This window comes from Macaca nemestrina, chromosome 5, assembly GCF_043159975.1.
Source record: "Macaca nemestrina isolate mMacNem1 chromosome 5, mMacNem.hap1, whole genome shotgun sequence".
NCBI classification, from domain to species: Eukaryota; Metazoa; Chordata; class Mammalia; order Primates; family Cercopithecidae; genus Macaca; species Macaca nemestrina.
In genome coordinates, this window is record NC_092129.1 from 8,432,741 (window position 1) to 8,456,185 (window position 23,445).

Consider the following 23,445-nt stretch of genomic DNA (forward strand, 5'->3'; position numbering starts at 1 on the left):
GTCTCTGGTGTTGCTGGAAGGAGAGGTTATATACTCCATCAATTTGCAGTTGTGTCTCTACCATGCCAATGTTACACAAGTGTATCTTGCAAAGCACCCTGGTTTTAATATGTAAAATAAAAACCAACTTCAGAGGGAAAAAGTAGAAAAGAATTTTTTTTAATCTGATTGAAGTTGCGGGTAGGCGCTTTTAAGGGAAAGGGACAAATACCTGCTTGTTTACTGATGAGATGGGACAGTGGCGGGTAGACGGGGAAGTAGGAGGTTGAGTTAACAGCAGGCTTGTTGGTGTCTGTTAAAGATTTTTTGTTACGGAGGGGGATCCTAATAGAAATGGCGGCAGCTTTGACCTGAGGCTCACTGAAGACTTTCCAGGGGTGCTTTTTTTTTTTTTTTTTTTGAGACGGAGTCTCGCTCTGTCGCCCAGGCTGGAGTGCAGTGGCCGGATCTCAGCTCACTGTAAGCTCCGCCTCCCGGGTTCCCGCCATTCTCCTGCCTCAGCCTCCCGAGTAGCTGGGACTACAGGCGCCCGCCACCTCGCCTGGCTAGTTTTTGTTTTTTGTTTTTGTTTTTTTCTATTTTTTAGTAGAGACGGGGTTTCATCGTGTTAGTCAGGATGGTCTGGATCTCCTGACCTCGTGATCCGCCCACCTCGGCCTCCCACAGTGCTGGGATTACAGGCGTGAGCCACCGCGCCCGGCCCAGGAGTGCTTTTTTAAGTAATGCTTTTAAAACTATAGCGTGCTCCTGGGACCTGATCAAACTGTGGTCAAAGGAAGTCTTAAAATTGTTAGAAGCAGGTTCTGCTCAATACCAACTCCTGAATTTCACAATCTGTATGTGACAGAAGATCCATCATGATGATAATTTTGCATTTTAATTTTTCAGAAGATAAAGTACACAATGCTAAAGTACATTGCAATTCTTAATATCTCTGAAAGTTTTAAATAATAATACCTATTTTTATAGGTAAGTAAACTAAGACTGGTATCATAAACAAGGAGCAGAAATGAAGGGCTGGATGGAAGCAAGTATACCAGGTTTAAGCTTTATCCCATATTTTTCTAAGGGAATAGGAAATATATGGAAGAATACTCACAGAAAGCACATAAGGAGTGCTCCTCCAGGCTGTGGCAGGCCTGTGGCAGGCCTGAAGGTTTCTAGCTACAGCAATTTGAGTGGACACATATTTACACCAGCATTTCTTTAATGCCTTATTTTCATTGAATTATGAAACTCCCCTTTAATTCTTAGCAATAAATAATGCTGGCTATGTTATTAGGTAAACCTTCTAGAATGGAAGTCATTTCTTGGTTCAAGTAAGGATACCAGAGCACTCTATTCTTGGAGCGTATGAACTCAGCCCCTTAATGATCCCCCTTCATTATACTGCATTTTCTTTTGGGCCCTTGGCCATGATCAAAGAAACAGCCATTTGAAAAGACCCACTGCATTTGCTTTACAAATACTGCTGAGGACATTGCCCTGTTACTGTGTGAAAGCTTGCTGGAGAACCTTCACTTAGAATTTTATCTTAGGAAGTCTTATTCTGTTAAAGCACGGTATATTTTCTGCTTTCCTACTTTCTCATGATAGTGTAACTGACCACCTTGCTTTGGGTTTTTTTTTTTTTTCCTGTATTTTTTTTCCTTGGTGCTAGGTTTTCTATTTTTGACTTTTATTGTACTCGTTTTTGCTTAAAGCTGTTTCAAATCCTTTGTGAAAAAAAGGTGAAAAAATAAATATGTGTAAACGTTGAACAAGGATTGAGAAAAAGTGTATGTAAGTGATGGCTTCTAACATCACATAATCATCAGAAATGCTTACCGAGCACCCCCTGGGCATGAGGCAGCTGATGCAGAGTGGGACAGAGCCCCTGTTCTCGGATGCTGCCTCTCTAGTTGGCAGAATCTTGCAGGTATTAAGCAAATGACTATGTAAACATTACATCTTTCAGATGATGTAAATATTATGAAGAAGAAAACAGAGTGAGGGGATAGAATGTGCCCGAGCCTGTAGGTCTGGATCACTTAGAAAGCCTCCATGTGGAGGTAGCATTTCAGAGAGCAGCAAGACCTCTGATGCAACTGGAGAATATCGAATAAGAAAGAGACGAGATGGGAGTCAGGGAGATACCTAGGGTTAGGTGATGTTACGTCTTATATGCAAAGGTAAGGGCACTGACATTGATTCTAAGCATCATGGAATATCATTGGAGGATGTTAAGCAAGGGAGTGACAAAATCTCATTGAACTTTGAGAAAGACCATTCTGGTAACGGAGTGGATGATGGGCTGTCCCGGAAGCAGAGGGACTTTTTAGAAGCCGTTGTAGCAATCTAGGCGAGAGGCAGAGGTGGAGGCGCTGAGGGGTGAGCAGATTCATGAAGACCGTGGAGTAGAGCAACGCTTTGCTGTTGCAGAATTTGGAGGTAGGAGGTAAAGGTGAAGGAATGAAGACTTCAAGGTAACTTTATGGTTCTTGGTAAATCATAGATAGTGGTCCCATTTAGTTAGGTGGCTAGAGGCCTGAGTTGGGGCAGAAAATGCCCAGAGATGGAGTCAAGAGTTGTCTTGAGCACCTTCAGTTTAAAAGGCCTACTGGACATCCAAGCACAGCGGCTGATTAGGAAGTCAGACACAGGAGTTAGAAGCTCAGAGTGGGTGGTGGGGAGAGGGGTGTCAAATGTGGGAGCCATCAGTGCAGAGACAGTGTGGACAACTGTGAGGCTGAATCTGAGATGGCCAAGGGAATGAACGCAGATAAATAGGAGAAGAGGACTGAGGCTGCATCTCTATGAACGCTGTGATTCATTCTGTTTCCTTAATGGCTGACTTACAACAAACCATATGAACACGCAGCTCTCCAAACCTGTTATGGAGATGCCTGCTCTGTGCAATTTTTTGAATGAACGAAGCCATATTTAGTGAGGGTCCTCCCTGATTAGTATTAAAAGTACCCCCAGTCTGATAATGTGCTAAATTATATTTGATTTCAGGCTATAATTATAATTCAGGCACAAAATTTGATGTTTCTGAAAACGGGATAGTTTATAGAATCGATAGTTTCCAAGAGTAGTTTAACAGAATTAAGTTAAAAAGGGCCCCGAAAGTAGTCTTTAAAAGATAAAGCCATAATAACCTATTACTAAATGTAAGTAGAACATCCTCGGGGAAAAACAACTTTCACAAGTCCTTGTTTTACTTAGTTTGGAATTAATTACAAATGATTAAATGTGTGACATTCATATTATTTGTTGCAGAGTTTAGTCCGGGAAGCATAAACTGACTTAAAATAAAGATTAGACTTTTACAAACAACGATGGTAGAAAATGGTAGAAAGACAAGGAGCAAGTCTGGACCTCCGCCCTTCACTAACACGGAGGACAGTTCGCTTCTTTGTCAATGGGTTACTAAAAAGGAAAACGTAACGGGGAATTACTTTTTCTCTATTGAAGTTTTCAGGAATTTCTTATAGCTCTGCAATTTTTTGTGGCTAAAATACTTTGTTTGCCAAGGTTAAAAGTCTTATGTTCCGGCACCATTATTGTTTAAAAAACACTTTCATTTTAGGACTGCTCACTTCTATTCTCCCAAAAACTTACATCAAAATGAAGAATTAGTTTAGCAACTGAATGAGTTGGTGCCTTTGGAGGATAGACATATTGAGAAATGAAGCAATATTTCGTGGAGTCCTAAATGAGATACTTAGAGCTCCCACAGTATGGAACTTCTGATTTCTGGGGCTTGGGTTCAGCCTCACAAGCTCTTGTGCTGATGGCATGGGGCCTTGTGGGAGGAAATATGGTCAGTGCCGGGCCTTTCTAAAATACAGAACACAGTGCATGACAAAGGGAGGTAGCTTATTCCCCTGACAGAGGGGCTCTTAAATGATTTGTGCAATTGCAAGGCACGGCAGTGTATTTTCGGTGTCCAAAATGTGCACGTAAAGTGCACACATTAGGTCTCCTTGGCCCGACGTTACAGAAAATACTAGATGATTCAAGGGCAGATGCTCGATGAAGCTCACATAGAAACACATCATCAATCAGCTCTGCCCAAACCTAAGGCAACTGAAGAAATTAAGAAAGAGACTTCAGAAAGTTTTTCTTTTAGGAAAAAAAACCCTACTGAAAATGATTTAAATGAATGGTATGAAACAAACTGCTCTATATTGTCCTATAAAATGAAATGGAAACTATATTCCAGATTACGACACTCGGTTTTGTTTGAAATACCATCGTACATGGCACTGAAGTCATTCCTCTTTGTGAATCACGGCATGAACACACAAAAGTGGCCAAAGACATGACAGACAAAATCTCTGTGTCACATTAAAGACTACAAATGTAAGAATGCTTTGTCAGATGGCCACATATTAGTAAATGCTTGCTCAGTCTCTGCTTACTCTGTTTGACTACATTTCGTGTTTGTACAGACATCATCAATCATGGACCCTGTTTATTTAACCAGGGTGAGATAGCTTCTCTAGCCTCAGTTACTAACTCTTGGCAGCTGGGCCTTGGAGACCCAGGTGGAATCTCTTTTATTGGTTAAAACAAGGAGACAATTAAGACACTTGTTTCTCTTCTAAATTAGATAATAATAAAATTTCCTTCAGGTTACTGTTTCAGGGTTTCACTCAAGGTTTTTTTTAGACTCTAAGCATCTTTAGTTATTCAGCGGATGGACAAACAGGACCAGAACCTGGAGGAGAACACTGGGGTGGGTTAGGTGGTGACTGGGGACCCACAGAGGAGGAGCTGAGGGGTGGCCCACCATCCCACAGCCCCTGCTGTGTGTGTGGGTGTGTGGGTACATGTGTAGATGCCAATCAGCTACACGGTCTTGGAAATGAAAAGAGCCACTTCTGACACACACAGGAAGTGACTTGGGAGCTTGGAAATGTCCTTAATGGAAACCCCAAGAAGCTTGTTGGGGGTGCAGGCACATGCTTGGGTACCACTGTGCAACACAAACGCAGAGTGTACGTGAACATTCGCATGCTGGACACACTTCTACTGAAGGCGTAACTTGGTGCCAGGCACATGCCCCTCCCCTTTCCCCATGGAACTTCTGTCCTCACACTGACTGTGTGGCACTGTCAACAACAGCCAGCTGGGGGCCCAGGGAGACTTGGGTGTTCAGGACATTTGTTTAATAACAGGCCCACAGCTTCAGGACTCAGAGTGGAGTCAGTGGCACCAGCCAGTGGTACATCACATAACCTATGACTCCTGGACCACGCCTTGCTTAGAGACAGAAAAGTCCAGTGTGGGTCAGGACCATGGTTGGTCTCCCCAGGTTAATTTATTTATTCAAACAAATAATGGGCTGTTATGAAAAAATAACTAAAAACCACTTAATCAAGGAGGCACTGTATCTGTAGGGAAAAAGACAATTGCTTTCAGACTAAACTATCAGCAAAACAATACTCATTTCAACTGCATTTTGTAATTCATGACTGAAGCCCATTTAAATGTTGGTTTAGATCTGAACTCATTTGGACACAAAAGAAATAATTCCCTGTGATATTTGGAGGCATCATCTTCTTTTCAAGTAAAGTGAAAAATAAATTTTTTGCTTGGAGCCTGAAAACATTCGTTGCTATAAATGACACAACTCGGTAATCTGTTAAGTATTCTAAAGGTGCTGCGGCTTGGTTTACGCATATTTAATTTTTCTAGTTACTTTATTAGCTGAATCCTTTGAGGCCAAAACATATTGGATGAACAATCCTAATTTCCCCTATTTGTCAATGTTTGCTAAACCATAGGAAATTTGATATTATCACATCACCCTTCTGTGCCTGATGCTAGAAACGCTGTCTTTCACTTTTTGGCTCTTTTATTAGAAAAGACATTTCATATAACCAACGAAAGATAATTGAGCCCTATAAATCAAGAGGAAAATGGTACAGTGATTGCAATCTCCCAGTCCAGGGTGGTTTCCAAAACGCATTTGAATGGTACTGAGGAATGCATGGAAAGAAAATCAATGTTGCCCTATTTGATAATTTGCATTTGTTACATACACAACACACAGTGGCATTAATTAAGAGAAGAATGGTGCTGATCTATCCGTTAGTGATTTGCTTTTAGTGGAATTCATCGGACGATAATCATTTACCTAAAATGCTGTGAGGAGATGGAAAATGGAATTTCGACTCAGCAGGTCCATAGGGCAAGAGAAAAGATCTTTGGTTGTGAATGAACCTAATTTAATTTTCTAATATTTGATCCCAAGTTTTTTGTTGAATGGATGAAATCAGTAACAAATTATAGCTCAATAAGTTTAAAAAATCTTTTTTTTTTTTTTTTTTTTTAACAGCTTTGCCTCGGCTAACATTGTTGGTTTAAAAAAATTGTTTTAACTTGGAAAAAAGCAATTAGGCAGTGACATGACTGTTTCTGTGTCTGAGCCCACCCTCATGTCTCCCCCTTCACTTTCTTTTCTGCCAGATTTACTCACAAATGGGTATGAATGTCGGGAATGCCAGATGGGGACTGGACTTGGCATTCGAACAGATTCCTCTGTTCCAACCCCAGCCTGTGCCCCTCCTTTGGGTTTACCGTGGCCTCTCATTCACCCGTTTTTCCCCTTTCGCCTTCTACACACCCACTTTATGGTTCTGACAGACTTGAGTTGCCTTTTGAGAAGAATTAGAAATTAGTAAGAAAAGTCCAATTTTGGGGCGTAAAATTTCAAGCAGATGTTATGAGACGTCTTTCTGGAACATGAGTGCTTTTATGATGCAGAAGCAAAAGGGCAAGACCCTTTGCTACGGGCGAGGAGGGAAGCCTGAGGCAGCCCTCGTTTACCCGAGGGGGGAACCTGGTCGAGGTCACGCGGCAAACATGGGCAGAGCCGGAGTGGACCACGTTTGGGTGAGGACGGCACAGTCGGCTGTTGACTCCGTGAACCAGGAGTCTAGGGTTAATGACTCTACAGTTGAAGAGGCCCCACCACGTATGTGCCAAAAATCCAAACAAAAGGGCAAACGAGATTATTTGTGTTTAGTAGCATGAGATCTGAGTGAAAGTGAGAACGCAGTCCGAAGCGGGAGGGTAGGAGCCCTCTCCCAGCCAGGTGGTTGGGGAGGAGGGGACCAAGGAGGTGGGAGTCACCCCACAGGGCAGCAGGCAAGGTGACCGTTTGACCCCGTGACCTCACCCTGTACTCACAGACTCCAACGCTCAACACCAAAAGCAGCTTTAAACAGTATAGATTTTATGGAAGTCTTCACGAGGAGGGGAGTACAGAGCTTGTTTCTTCAACAGCCAAACTTTTCCTAAATCTTTAAACAAAATTTCTGCTTTTTCTTAAATTTTCTGTCCCCATCACAGCTTTCATATTCCATGGGTTTCTTTCTTCATGCACCCCCGAATCGTCCCTTGCATGTCCCCCTTGCCTCCTCCCAGACATCTCTCGCCAATGCCAGGCATTAGCATCCCGCCCACCCCACAGGCCTGGCGGGGGCACAGGTGTGGCACCAGGGAGCCACCGCTGTCTCCAAAGTAGAGCTCTGGGAACAGCGTGCTTGTGAGCCAGGGTGAGTGTGCGTGTGTGTGTATGAGTAGGGATGGAGGTGTGAATGTGTGTGTATGTGTGTGTAAGGGTCTGTAGAAGTAGGGGTGAAGGTGTGTGTATGTGTATGTGGGCATGGGGGTGTGAGTGTGTGTGTATGTGTATGTGAGGATGGGAGTGTGAGTGTATGTGAGGATGGGAGTGTGAGTGTGTTATGGATGGAAGTGTGAGAGTGTGACAGTGTGAGTGTGTCAGAGTGTGTATGTCGGGGTGGGAGTGTGAGAGTGAGAGTGTGTGTGTGTATGTGAGTGTGTGTAGTGTGGAAGTAGGGGTGGGAGTGGGAGTGTGAATGTGTGTGCACGTGTGTAAGGGTGGGGTGTGAGTGTGTGTGTATGTGGGAGTGGGAGTGTGTGTGTAGGGGTGGAGGTGTGAGTGTGTATGTGTGAGTGTGTGTGTAGGGGTGGTGGTGTGAGTGTGTGTGTATGTGTGTGAGTGTGTGTGTAGGGGTGGGGGTGTGTGTATATGTGAGTGTGTGTGTAGGGGTGGAGGTGTGAGTGTGTGTGTATGTGTGAGTGTGTGTAGGGGTGGAGGTGTGAGTGTGTGTGTATGTGGGAGTGTGTGTGTAGGGGTGGAGGTGTGAGTGTGTGTGTATGTGTGAGTGTGTGTGTAGGGGTGGAGGTATGTGTGTGTATGTGGGAGTGTGAGTGTGTGTGTAGGAGTGGGGGGTGTGAGTATGTGTGTAGGGGTGGAGGTGTGTGTATGTGTGAGTGTGAGTGTGTGTGTAGGGGTGGAGGTGTGAGTGTGTGTGTATGTGTGTCTGTGTGTGTGTAGGGTGTAGGGGTGGGGGTGTGAGTGTGTGTGTATGTGGGAGTGTGAGTGTGTGTGTAGGGGTTGGGGTGGCCACGGGAGCAGGAGGGGCAATGAACAGCCAGCTGTGCCCACACCATCTGGTGACAAGAAGGACAGAGGTTGCACTTCGAGAGGCTGAATTGTAGCAGGGAGAAGCAGCAAGGCGTCCACCTAAGGACTCCTGGACAAAATTCTGGTGGAGCTAACTCTTACAGACATGATTCTGGGCAAAAGTAAGTGATCAAGCATTGAAGTGTACATTGTGGAGTCTCTTATAGAGGTGGTCCTTGAAACCAAGAGGCCAGGCAAGCACCTTAAGAAGATTATGATAAAAGAAGAAGACTCATTTCAGTGGGCAGTAAGTATTGAATGCCAACAGAATGCACAGAAATATACCACTTGGAAACTTAAAACCGTGTCTTGACAGAATTTCTTCCAGTTGAAGGTTAGAAAAATAATCATATCTTACACGGTACAAATCTCTCAATCATTATTTTGCTTGTCATGAAAACCCAGAGAGAAGATTATTATTAGCCTCATTTTATAAATGAGAAAAATATTCAAAAAGAATAAGTGCCTTATTAAGTAACTTATCAAGGTGATGGAATTTGGAACTAAACTTTGAAATGCTTCTTTCAGAAGCTTTTACCACATGCTAAGTGCGACCACTAGGTCAGTAGTTGGGGATATAGACACAGACAAACACCATCTTTGCTTCCACCAAACTCACTTCCATCATTAGAGATGGCAAAACAACATGGGTGATTACACGTCAAAAGTAAAGTTGAAGCATGAGACGGATTAACTCAAGTATGAAGGACAAAGAAGAAAGAGTGACTGATAGAAAGACAGAAGAGACACCATTTTTTTTTAGCCTTTTACATGAGAAAAAAAAATTACAGGAAGTCTAAACATTTTATCCTACAATACTGAGAAAAATAAAGATGAATGTTAATAGAACTCAAAGAAGAGTTATTCAAAGTATAAGAATCAAGACTATGAAAGTCCTTGATGGTGGTGTTGAAAGTGTTCCTTCTTTGTCTGAGACCACCAGCAGTCAACTGGCTAAAATGCCCAGTGTGGGGCAATGGGATGAAACGACTTCTTCAGATCTTTGACAGCAGAGAGAATCTATGCCAATGTCAAATCACTTCTTCCTTCATTATGCCAACACTTTACAAAGATTTTCTCTCATTTAAACTATATTCAAATTCTGTTCTGCCCTTGTATTCAAATTCTTCCTCCCAAGTACGATACTGTTATAAGTTATAGACTCAGTCAAACACCAATACGTCATTTATCCTTACAGAAGAAGTGCCTTATGAGTTCTGGAATCAATTGGATTTAATTATTTACTATTGTACATAAAACTCACTTATTGAAATAAAGACTCCATTGCTCCTTCTTTTATTCCATTATACCATGCATATAAATATTTATTCAGCTAATTTTAAGATATAACACAATACATTCTTAAATAATAGGAATATGACACTTTGACCATAAATTCAATTGTAGGGTAAAATTAATTCTGATGCTAGTCCACACCATCATGAACATTGTCTTTTTCAGTTAACCAAGAAAATATAATTTCAATTTTACTAAAAGGGTTTGGCAATACTCCCTTCCACAGCTCTTCCTTAAAGCACATCCTGTGTTTAGTTGATCAATGAAAAGCCCCAGGAATTTTAGCTGCATGTAAAATGGATATATCTTCTGACAGGAATAAATAACACATGAAAATATAAATAAAGCATCTTCTCATTGATGTCAAACAGGACAATGGGAGCTGGTAACTATAATCTTTTCCTGATGACTTGGCTTAGATTACCAAACAAAACATGTAGTAATAACCTATTAAGTTCAATAGTGTGAGCCATTTTCTGGTAGAACTTCTATAAAGAAAGAATTTTCAAGAGAAAATAGGTTATAAAGTGATTAATTTGTGATCTTACATTAATATAATTTATGATGCTTCAATTTCTTTTCATATAACCTATCTTATGAGAACAGAAATGTGGCTTTAGAGACAGTAACTGGGGTGACAAAGAGGCAACTCCAATTTACTTAAGGACATTCTTATATTTTGAGTACTGTTACTGTTGGCCTTGCATTCATTTTCAACAAAAGTTGAGCATTTTTGTTTTCCTTAAGTAAAAGAAAACATGAACTAGAGCTAGATTTTCTCCCTATTTAATAACATCTAGTCAAATTAGCTACATTGGTAGAAAATATGTATATAAAAATACTTTCTAAGATAAAAATCCATTTACAGAAGACTGTACCTATCAAGAAAATAAAATTACTGCAAATTAGGATGTATGCAATACCAGTATATTTTATGAAACAATCACATGACCAAAAGTTATACTGTCAGACTAAAGACATGGAGGGTAAATCCACCCCCCACAAAAGAAACCCCACCCACCACCTAACCAATCAAACCACTGATACATATTTAGGGTTGATGAAATTCATCATGCTAAGTAATTAAAGAAAATATCTACACATTACGTATCTCAAAAGCTTGTATCAAATCATCAACAATACGGTTTGGCTCTGGGTCCCCAGCCAAATCTCACATTGAATTGTAATCCCCAATGTTGGGGGAGGGGCCTCGTGGAAGGTGATTGGATCATGGGGGGGACCTTTCCCCTTGCTGTTCTCATGATAGTAAGTTCTCATGACATCTGGTTGTTGTGAAAGTGTGTAGCACTTCCCCCTTTGCCCTCTCCCTCCTGCTCAAGTCATGTAAGATGGGCTGGCTTCCCCTTCACCTCCTGCCATGATTGTAAGTTTCCTGAGGCCTCCCCAGCCATGCGTCCTGTACAGCCTATGAGTCAATTAAACCTTTTTTCTTTATAAATTACCCAGTCTCAGGTAGTTCTTTATAGCAGTGTGAAAACGGACTAATACAAGCAACCATTCAATGCCCCATTAAAAAGAAGTGGCAAACTCTTGGTACAGTGGCACAGTCTCCACCTCTTCTTGCCATCTTTTCAGTCCTATAGCAGACATTTTTAATTGATTATGGCTCTTTATTCACCCGAGGGTAGGGAAAGACCCAGAATCTTGTGTAACACAGTCATACTTCCCATCAGAGTTCCAAAATGAGATGAAGTTCACCTGCACTTGTGTGAGACTAAATCTTCAACCAGTCAGTAGACAAATATTTATGGAGTGCTCAAAGGACACTTATGCTTAGGAATACATAGAAGAGATTCAACTCAGTTTCTGCTGAGATTAATTTCCAAAAGGGGAAAGATGCTAGCAAGGCATTAGTATACATAAGTAAGTCACAATTACCAATAAATGAAAGAGTATTCAGAAGAAGGCCAGCTCAAGGTGGCACTAGGAGGAACGGAGAAAGGCAGGGTTGTTTAGGAAACCTACTTGGAGGTCAAACTACATTTTGGTTTGAAGAAAAATAGGTGTGCTTTGACAGATGGGAGGAGAACAGTTCTATTTAACATGATTTGCCTTGAGGTTTGTACAGTACCCTGTGTAGCATATCCCACCATCTTTCAAAGTATGTTGCAGGCATTGTTGCCCTGACATATGCAGAATCACAAACAGATTTTTCCAGATAAATAAATGCTTGGAGATCAGTCATATAACAAGTAACCTTTAGAAGAGCAGAAAGTTTGCCAGTTTTCCCAAAGCCTCTCTTTTAAAAAAAAACTTTTTTCTTTACTTTATTTTTATTTTAGTGTTTAGTTGTTACCAACCTAAAGCCTCTCTCTTATAAGCAATATTTGACAAAAATAAAATATCAGACCCCACTATAAATTGACTCACCAAGGGCAGAATTGAAAAAGAAAACTGTACATGTTAAAGATTCTTTTGGAGGAGTGTAAGGAAATTGTGAAGAATTAAAAACAAATCCCTATAATATAGATGATAAAACCTTGTGAAATTAAAAAAATTTTCCAGAGAGAAATATTTAAGAGGAAGTTGACAATATTTCTGATAATTTCTCTTAGGTGCTGGCAAGCTGTTGAATTTTAGACACATTTCCTTGCTGTTCTATAGACATTAACACAGGGGATGAATGGCATGAGCTGGCAAGACAAAAACCCAAGGAGAAGGACCTTGAGGAATCTGGAAGCAGATATTTCATATTCTACAAGTAAAAGAACACCATACTCTCAAGACATACATTTTCTAGTCACCAACACCACCTACACTTAGTCAAGTGATATTTTAGTGGCTGGCTACGTACAATGGGGAAATTGAGAAATTATTTTAATGGAGCCTATGTCTCTAGAAGATTATATGATGCTTTATCAATGGAGAATAAATATATCTGTATATGCTTCAGGATTATCATTAGACTATCACATGCAAAAGGGGAAATAGGACAGGTTTGGGGATATCAGAGAGCAGCAGGAAATGTGGTGTGTCTGAACTGCTCGAGTCATGCCCACAACTCCCATTCAGCCGGCTTACGATGGAAGAGGTGAGCCCCTTTTCATTTCAGACAAATCCTTTTGCTATGTCTTCCAACCTCCTCAGGGGCCTTGTACAACAGATTATAGCCTTTCTTTTTTGTACCTTCAGTTACATGGAGCTCATATCTTTCTTCATTTAAACATAGTCATGTCTTTTCATCTTAAAACTAACAAGTCTCTGTCTAACCCCAAAACCCTACCAACATTTGGCCTCACTTTCCTTCTTCAAAATCAACTTTTAAAAAAGAGTTGCCTGTACTTGCTCTGTTCCTCAACGCTTACTTATTGTTTTTACCCATTATAATCTGGCTTCTGTTTTATCTCTGTATGAAAACTGCTTTCCCCTAGACAGCATTGTTGCTCAGTTCAATGGACACTTTTCAGCCTTTATTTTACTTTGCCTCCAAGAGAAATTTGTGACTCTGCTCTCTTTGTTTAAAACATTCTTCTTTTGGTTCCCATAGAACTAAACTCTCGTGGTTTTTGACCTACATCTTTGGCTGCATCTGCTTGCTCTCCTTTAAGGGAGTCATCTGTCCCTTAAATGTAGCTGTTTTAGTCTGCTGGGACTGCTATAAATGAATGCTGAGGCTGGATAATGTTTAAGGAAAAGAGGTTTATCATGGCTCATGGTTCTACAGGCTATATAAGAAACATGGCAGCAGCATCTGCTTCTGGTGAGGGCCTCAGGAAGCTTCCATTTATTGTGGAAGATGAAGAGGAGCTGGTGTGTGCAGAGATCACATGGCCAGAGAGGAAGCAAGAGAGAGAGGAGGAGCTGCCAGGTTCTCTTCAACAACCAGTTTCTGCAGGAACTAAGAGTGAGACCTCACCCACTCCCATGAGAATTCACTCCCCTGAGAATGGCACCAAGGCATTCACGAGGGATCTGCCCCCATGATCCAACCATCTCCCGCCAGGCCTCACTTCAAACACTGGGGACCAAATTTCAACATGAGACTTGGTGGCACCAAACAAGCTATATCCAAACATACCCAAACCACAGCAGAGGGTGAGACTCAGAACTGCACCCTAGATCATCTTCTGTCCCTGCCCTGTGTCACTTTCTATGGACCATCTCTATCATCAGTGACAAGAGTGCTCTTCCATTAATGACGATAGTTATCCCCTAAGACCTGAACACTCTTGAATGGCTGAATAAAATCTATTATTTCCCACCTGGCATTCTTGTTGAGTCCCAGGACAAAATGTCCTGTTATTCAGGGAACATTTCTATTTGAATGTCTCCCATTTGGTGAAATCTTAACCATGAAGGACAGGGCAACTTACAATTTCCCTCCCTCCCTGCAAACTTGCTCGTCATTCCATTTCCCCTTTCAGAATTTCATTTTCAGAACAGAAATCCAGAAGTTATCTTTTACTCATCCTTCTCCCTCACTCACAATTCTCTGTCATTAGGATCTGTCCTTTATATGTCTTCAGTATTTTTCAAATATTTCCATTTTCTCCATCTCCTTTGCCCCTAACACACAGAAGCCACCGCCATTTCTCATGTGGACAGCTGTATCCAGCCCGCTCCATCGTCTCTTGGTTTGTCTTTATCCCTTCCCATCTTGATGTTAAAATGTTTCCTCTTATTTTCTTGAACTCGTAATATGTTTTTTCACACAATGGAATGCATGGCAGTTATTTCTTTGGGCTAGTATGCAAAGTCATTTAGCCACACAGGGTAATTTAGAAAATGGCATCTCTCAAGTTCAAGGCTGGTATCATTTCTCTCTCTCTCTCTCTCTCTCTCTCTCTCTCCAAATTACCATCTAGGTCAACAGTAAAATGCCTCTTGCAGCCTCCGGCCTCCTGCATTCTACTCCATCCCTCTGTTTTTAGTGGTAGGTGCACTTTCTGTTCATCCATCAGTTCAGCCATCTCTTCATCCATCCTTTCACACACCTTCAGCTTTATCCCTAAATAATGTAAGTATCCTAACAGAGATGTAAAAAACATGAAAGTAGGTGAGAAAAATACAAAGGATGGTGAGCAGGTTATTCCCATTGTGAACTGAAGATGGATTGCAGCAAAGAATACTTCACGGGGGACAGATTCCTGCTGAGAATATTCTGTAACATCACAATACAAGAGAAAACTTCACAGAAAATGTGTTTGAAGTTGCTGAGACCATCTGCTCCTGGGAGATACCCTTGGCTACACTGGCAGGGCCACTCCAGCTGCAGTCCCAGAGGGATGTGGCCCTGGTGTGAGGGGCAGTATTTCAGCCAGAGGAGCAGAGGTGGGAGAGGGCTGAGGGCTGGTTTCAGGGGTGGAGGCTCCTGGAGGAGAGGTGGAGGGGCTGGCTGTGCAGGGCCAGGGCCTCCTGCTGGGAGCGTGAGCTGGGTTGTAGGTGAGGGGTGCTCTTTACCTTGCTCTGCTCTCAGGCCATGCCTGGACTGTTCTTCCTGCTCCGGCACCTCAGGGAATCAATCGCTTTTGTCTCTTCCTCTTGCCTACTCTTCCTGAACAGGGTTCCTCTTCTCACTGGTCCGCAGGAAAACTGCTGACCTTCCCTGGTGTGCCTTAGGGAAGCGGAGCACCCTCAAAGTGTAAGTGTGTTTTGCCAGAAACAAGGCCAGGACCACAGAGCCACCTTCCTCTGCCCCTTCTTTTGTCTCTGGTCCTTATTTCCACATCTTCCCACCTTTCCCTTCCCTCACTGCACTGCCTTCTTCCTTCTCCTCTTCCTTTGTTTCTCCTTTCCTCATTTTCTTCCCTTCTCCTTCCCTTCTTACTAAACATAGTAAGAAGTGGACAAAGTGTGTGCTTTGGTCTGACACGCAGGCTGGAGCTAAGAGCTACTCTCTCAGAGGACTTGCAGGTCGGGGCTCGGGCACGTTGAGGCAGCAGAGGAGCCTCTGGAGTAGCCAGGCCCAGCGGGACACGGCACCTGGCGCAGGCGAGCTCTTCTCTATTATAAAAGTGTGACTGACGCTAATCTTCAGCTCTCCGGGGTTCTCTTCATCATAAGTATTCTTGGAATGAACATCACTGTGCTGGCCTGTCCTGAGGCACTCACCTCAGCCACTCCCTTCCAGGCTGGGCCTTTGTGTTCTGTAGAGAGCCGCCTTGGGTGGTAGAGGCTGGCCTGAGAGTCCCAGCACGTCAGTGCCCACTTCAAGCCATGTTCAGAAGCAGCTTATTTTATTTGTTCTAAATAATTATCTGTCTGTTTCAACATATACTGCGGATGAAATTCTGCCAATGCAGCATTACAGAAATACCAACGTCGTGCCAGCTCCAGCTGAGAGTGAAGCTGGGACTTGTTTACGTGCGGTAACCGCATGCTCAGCATTCTTGGGTGAGGTTTTATCATGACCAACCTGCAGCCAATGCTCTAGAGAGGCTCTTGCACCTGTCCGGTCCCACCGCAGAGAGGCAAACGGATCCCTGTGTGTTGAGGGTGATTCTGAACTATGCAGGCTCATGGATAAGGGGCTCTGACTGGCAGACGGAGTTTGTTAAGGGTAAAAGGAGTCACCCGGTGGGTGCTGGTCCTGGGGAAGGGATGCAGTCAGCCAGGATTGCTTGCCTTTTCAAGCCACCCTATGTGAAGTCACCTTTTGTTGAGGCATCCTGGCTAAGCGGATCTGGGCTCATAGTTGTCAAGACCTGCAAAGTTGCTGATCCATCTGTGTGGAATTGTCTGCATCCGTGCAGGGCGTGACAACCCAGCACGTCAGTGTGGTCAGAGCAGCCCAGGGCTCTCCTGCATGCAGCGCCAGTGCAGACTCCCAGCGAGCCCACCTGGGGACTGTCCACCGCTTTATAAAGCGTATGGGCAGGGAACTCTGGCCAGGATTGAGCAGGATGTGCTTAACATAACACAGACTGTTGTTTTCTTGTTCTAACAGCATGTTCAGCGGCATGGCAATGAGTGGGTCACAGGACACGAGAAAAGATAGTGGATGAAGTTAAGAGAAATAGGAAAACCGCAGGAAGCAATTTTGGAGGACACCGGTACTGCCAGCAGGAGAAAGCCCAGCCGGCAAGCCACGGCTCCCCTGTGGGCCTGCCCGCCTTGCCAGCCTCCCACAGGTGGTGCTGCTCCCAGCCATGGCCCCATCCTATCCTGAGAGCCCCTGTTTGGGGTCTCCACTTTCTCTACTGGCCCAGAGGAGCTGTTGCCTTTGCAGGGATCTTCCTAGTTGTGCCTGAAGGTTGCGGCACCCTTGACCTCTCTCCTCTGCCATCTCAGTAGGATCTTCATTTCTGTCCTGCAGGCTTCTTTCACAAGGCTGGAATTCCTGGCAGGGACACCTTACCTACCTCCTCCTCTCTCTCTAAATACTGGCTTTCGAGGCCTAGTTGGAGGCCTCTGTCCTCCAGGAAGCCTTTTCTGAATGTCTGAGGCTCTGACAACCTTCTGGGTGTTTTCCTCCCTAACTCTGCACCTGCGGCAGTTCAGCATTACACACCGTCCCGCGTTCTTTACTTGTTTCTTCAGCCACGTTTGAGGGATTTCGAAGGTGAATTACTGTTGCTGTTTCCATCAGCAATAAACAGACATGTAGACCATACTTGGACACATTTGGACACATCAAATAAGTCTTAAAGGCCGTGGAATGAGTCTTGTTATATATGTTTTTCCATTCTAGATGGCATGAAATTTAATGTCTATTCAAAAGTCAGAACTATAAAACTCCACTGAGAATAAGCTTTCCAAATAACTAGTGTATTTTCTCCCTGGAACTTAAAATAGGAGGAGGAAAGGGAAGTCTAATTCTGAGAAAGTAGAATCTCTTTTGGATGTTTTGTCCATTAAAATAGTGAATATTTTATTACACTAAAAAATGCTATGTGTGTAGACTTAGAGTAAGTAATCCATATACACTTTAGGCTGATAAATTGGAATAACTGGTATTCTAAGGGGCATAATTTCCCAGCATAAGGACACAGTTACCTGTGCTACAATGAAGAGATTAAAAAATTGGTTATTGAAAGCTTTACCTTAAAGGAGTGCTGTGTAGTAAAGAAGATTCATATTTGCTAAGCTCTTTAAAAACTGTAATGCATGGCACAAATATTACGTATATAGACATAAGTTCTCTTTGCAAAGAGCTTGCACAGCGGACAATGTTCTAAGAAGATGGCCACTTGAAAGTAAACAGAACTTTGAGGAGTTTCTGATGCCACTGTAGAGAATGTCAACAATGGCAGTATTACATTTGCTGCTTTTTATTATTTATTTCAATGCCCAGAAGCAAACCGTTGAATAATTTCACCATCAGGTTAGAATTGAATTAGGTTCTCAATTATAGGAGCTTAGTGGGACTCTGTGGACCTGAAACCGACCTCTGCTGTCGCCTGGAGACAGTTCTGGGCGTCTTGCTGACGCAGCCGCTAAAGGAATTGTGGAGCCTGTTGGTCCTCATGAGATGAAGTCAGCGCTTTCCTCATCTGTCTTTTCTTCCTTCTTAAGGAAAATTCTTCTGTCCCAAATGTCTTCCCAGAGGAGGGTTCTCCTCGGACTGTTCAAGGGTCTCTTCCGACAGCATTTGACAGGTGTGGAATTACTACTTCACAAAGTCACGAGACTGAAGGGGAACGGTGGTGCTTGACTGCGGATGCCACGTTTGTGCTCCGGGTGCAGGTTATTCGAGCTGTGGCTGAACGGCTTTGGAACCATTACCGGGGCAAAGCCTGCAGACAACAACTTGCTAAGCCATAAAATGATGATTCTGGCAAGCAAAGATCAGATGCAATCTGAGTGTTCTGAGAAGCAGAAGAATCTGTGCTTTGAAAGGGACCACAAATACTGTTTTTATTTGTTGTTGTTGTGGGTTTTTTTTTTAGAGGCAGGGGTCTCACTCTGTCACCCAGGCTGGAGTGCAGTGGCACGATTATGGCTCACCGTAGCCTCCAATTCCTGGGCTCCAGTGATCCTCCTGCCTCAGCCCCCTGACTACTACAGGTGCGCACCACCTCTCCCCGGGGTAACTTTCTGTAGAGACGGCGGTCTCACTATGTTGACTAGGCTGGTCTTGAACTCCTAGACTCAAGTGATCCTCCTGCCTCAGCCTCCCAGAGCATTGGGATTACAGGTGTGAGCCAGCAGATGCCTGGCCTGCAAATGCTTTTAAATAGAGATATGAAATTTAGCCCTTTTTACTGTAGTAAAGTGTTTACTATTTTTATAAACAAAACATCAGAAGGAGATTCTACTTTCTCAGAATTGGACTTCCCTTCCATCCTATTTTAAGTTCCACGGAGAAAGTAAACTAGTCATTTGGAAAGCTTATTTTCAGGAGTTTCATACTTTTGGACTTTCGAATTAGACACTAAATTTCAAGCTGTCTGGAATGGAAAAACATATATAACTAGACTCATTCTGTGACCTTTAAGACTCATGTGATGTGTCCAAATGTTGGTCACTGTGCTACAGAATGACTCCAGTCTGCATTTATTCCAATTTATAAAGGTTTCTTTTTATTTTCAGCTGAAACTTTTACTTTGCGAAATGTTATAAAAATAATCATGTTTGTTTACTGCGGTTCCTTTACTTCTGCCGTATTGCCGAAAGTTAAAAAAAAAAAAAAAAATTGACTGTACTTTTTCCATAAAAAGGAATTCTTTGGTATAAAGGTGGTTTACTATTCATACCCTAATGGCAGTGCATTGGTGCACTATCTTAATCTATTTGTCACAAACTGACTGCCAGCATAATTTTGCGGAGGCATGTTGGGCCTCCGCTGTGTGCCACGTACTCATCTAGGTTTACTTTTTCAATTATTTTTTTCTTTTTTGCCTGCTTAAACATTTCCAGAGTTTATCTGCCTCCACTGGTGTCCATTTCAATCATTTTCAGGCACAGATTAAGAACACCCTCTGGGCTCAGGGACTCTGACTGCATCTTCTGACTCCAGAAGTACTTCAAGTTGCTCTCACTTGAAGAATCCATTGCCTGGAGAGCTGGTCAGATTCCTAGAGCGTCATGGATTTTTTGTCACACTGATTAGTGGCAGATTGAAAAAAAATAATTATCTTGTTTTCTTATATATATATATATCATAAACAGGAAACAAATATGTGTGTCTTCTCTGTATATTTAAAAACAATAACCTTCTGGTTACGTTTCCAGACTCTGAACTCATGCTTGTTTTGATGTTTACTGTGGTTTTTCACCAACACTGCCTCTCTGTATGAGCTTTAGTCAAAAGTTAATTTTTAAAAGCTTCATTAGTGTGCTGTTTTTCTAAGCTGAAATTAGTTTTTCCAACTTGCACGTATTTTATCAGCTTAGCTGCGTCTGCCTTACTTTCTTATTATCGTCATCTATGGCCGGTGGTGTCAATTGGATGAGAGGTTGCGCTAATAACACCCAAGTTGTGGGTTTCATTCTTGCCACAGGGAGGGCAATTCATCTCGATGGCCAGGAACAGGCGGACCCATCTTCTCCAGTCTTGCAAACGTGTATGAGGTTCTGGGTGTAAGGGTGAATGTTTGGTGGCCCTGGGTGTTAAAACTTTGTAGTCCCCATCAGTATAAAGCTGTTTCTGCTACTGCTGACCTAGCTCAGTGCAAGTCCTGTAATGATGGGTAGGCTGCTGGCTCTGCTCCTTCGTGAGGGATGGCATACCCATGGGAATGGCTTACAGTCCTCTCGTTATCTTTCCGTTACATATATTGGTGCATCTTCAACTTCTAACTCATTAGAACACCAGTGATGCAGTTTGAATATTTGATCGCGCTCGAATGTCGGGTTGAAATGGAATCCCCAGTGTTGGAGGCGAGGCATGGTGGGTGGTGTGCTTTGGTCATGGGGTGGATGCCTCATGGCTTGATGCTGTCCCTGCCCTAGTGAGTGAGCACTGGTGAGATCTGGTTGTTAAGTGCGTGGCACCTTACCCTTCACCTACCTCTTGTTCCTGCTTTCGTCATGTGATGTGCGTACTCCTACTTCGCCCTCTATCATGAGTAGAAGCTTCCCGGGGCTTCCCAAGAAGCAGATGCCAGCACAATGCTTCCTGTACAGTCTGCAGAACTGTGAGTCAATTAAATCTCTTAAAAATTATCCAGCCTCAGGTATTTCCTTATAGCAATGCAAGAACAGCCTAATACAAGCAGGAAGTCATGTTTTTACATGCCACAAACATTCACATGGAATCTTATGTGGTTGACCACGATTATTTTTTAAGGTACCATCATCATTTATAAGGTTTGAGGGAGGCACGTCTCACACATGAGTGTGAAATCCTACTCATCACGCTTATGAGCTACAAAGGATCAGTTTACCATGATTTTTAATCCCATTGGCTCTTTTAATTAAAATAGACATCAATGATACGAATACTTTCAAACATTTTTGGAATTTATCCTTCCCTACATCATGGGTCACTGTGGAGGCTGCTGCTGAGTGCAGCCCCAACCCTCCTACAGAACAGGTTCTCCCCAGGCACTGGGGTGTGAGCCACTGATGGCTGGGTCTCATCCTGGGAATTGCCCTCCGCCTCAGACAGTAGCAGCTTTGCTCAAGGTTACCCCTTTCTCCAGCAGCCTGCATGGGCTGGCTAATGCACGGGCACAAAGCCCTAGCTCCTTGGCCTCAAGTGGAGATTACCTGGGACCTCCTCCAGGCAGTCTAACCTCTCCTGCCCAGCCCTGTTTCTTCCTCTTTCTTCCTGCCTCCAGCGTTATTAATGCCTAACTGACAAATAAAAACTACATATATTTATAGTGTGCAGTGTGATGTTTCAACACATGTACGCTATACCCTGTGGGATGATTAAATCAAGCTTATTAGCATATCCATCACCTCACATGCTTCTCATGTTTTTGTGGTGAGAACATTTAAGACCTACTCCCTTAGCAATTTTCAAATATACATTATTATTTCCAGCGTCACCATACTGCAGTGGATCTCCAGAACTCATTCATCCTGTCTCATCAAAACTTTGTGCCTTTTGACCAACATCTCTCAATCCACTTTCCTTCCCCAGGCTCCTGCTAAACACCGTTCTACTCTCTGCTTCTGTGAATTTGACTTTAGATTCTACATATGAGTGAGATCACGCAGTATTTGTGTTTATGTGACTGGTATATTTCACTTAGCATAATGTCCTCCAGGTTCATCCATGTTGTCGAAAATGAGAGGATTTCCTTTTTTTCATTTTTTATTTTTATTTTTTGGTAGAGACAGGGTCTTGCCGTGTTGCCCAGGCTGGTCTGAAACTCCTGCACTCAAGTGATCCTCTTGCCTCAGTCTCTCAAAGTGCTAGGATTATAGGCATGAGCCACTGTGCCCAGCCAATTTCCTTCTTTTTAGAGGCCGAATAGTATTCCATTGTGTATATCTACCACATTTTCTTTATCCATTCATCCACTGATGGACACTGAAGTTGATTCTATGTCTTGGCTACTGTGAATAATGCTGCAATGAAAATGAAAGTACAGATATCTCTTCAACATACTGATTTAATTTCCTTTGGATCTATATACCCAGAAGTGAGATTGCTGGATTATACAATATCTCTATTTCTAATGTTTTGAGGAACCTCCATACTGTTTTCCATGATGGCTGTACTAATTTACACTCCCTCTAACAGTGTGCAAGGGTTCTCTTTTTCCACATCCTCACAAACACTAGCCGTATTGGTTCATTCTCACACTGCTATAAAGATACTACCTGAGACTGGGTAATGTATAAAATACTCACTCACAGTTCTGCATGGCTGGGAAGGCCTCAGGAAACTTACAGTCATGGCAGAAGTGGAAGAGATACACCTTATATGGTGGCAGGTGAGAGACAGTGAGTGAGGAACTAAGGGGGAAGAGCCCCTTATAAAGCCATCAGATCTCATGAGAATTCACTCACTATCATGAGAACTGCACGAGGGTAACCACCCTCGTGATCCAATCACCTCCCACCAGGTTTCTCCCTAGACATGCGGGGATTATGGAGATTAAAATTCAAGATGAGATTTGGGTGGGGACACAGCCAAACCATATCACTTGCTATCTTGTGTCATTTTGATAATAGCCATTCTAATAGGTGTGAAGAGATATCTCATCCTGGTTTTAATTTGCATCTCCTTGATGATTACTGATGCTGACCATCTTTTCAATGTACCTGTTTGTCATTTGTATGTCTTCTTTTGAGAAATGTCTATTCAGATCCTTTGCCTCTTTTTTTTTTTTTTTTTTTTTTTTTGAGATGGAGTCTCACTCTGTCCCCTAGGCTGGAGTGCAGTGGCGTGATCTTGGTTCACTGCAAGCTCCGCCTCCTGGGTTCACGCCATTCTCCTGCCTCAGTCTCCTGAGTAGCTGGGACTACAGGCACCCGCCACCATGCCTGGCTAATTTTTTGTATTTTTAGTAGAGACGGGGTTTCACCGTGTTAGCCAGGATGGTCTCGATCTCCTGACCTTGTGATCCACCCTTCTCTGCCTCCAAAAGAGCTGGGATTACATGCGTGAGCCACTGTGTTTGGCCATGCCCATTTTAAAAATGGGTTATTTGTTTTCTTCCTATTGAATTGAGTTCTGTATATATTTTGTATATTAACTCTTATAGGATTTTTGGTTTGCAAATATTTTCTTCCATTCCATGGGTTATCTCTTCACTCTATTGATTATTTCCTTTGCTATACAGAAGCTTTTTAGTTTGATATAA

General features: G+C 42.8%; 1 protein-coding gene and 1 pseudogene across 1 annotated transcript in view; both read right to left on the minus strand.

Moving 5' to 3' along the window:
- LOC105487513 (parkin coregulated) overlaps positions 1-23,445 on the minus strand; it is a 578,623-nt gene that overhangs the window by 65,629 nt on the left and 489,549 nt on the right. The gene's annotated exons all lie outside the window — the stretch shown is intronic.
- On the minus strand, positions 20,966-21,061 carry LOC112427702 (small nucleolar RNA U13; annotated as a pseudogene).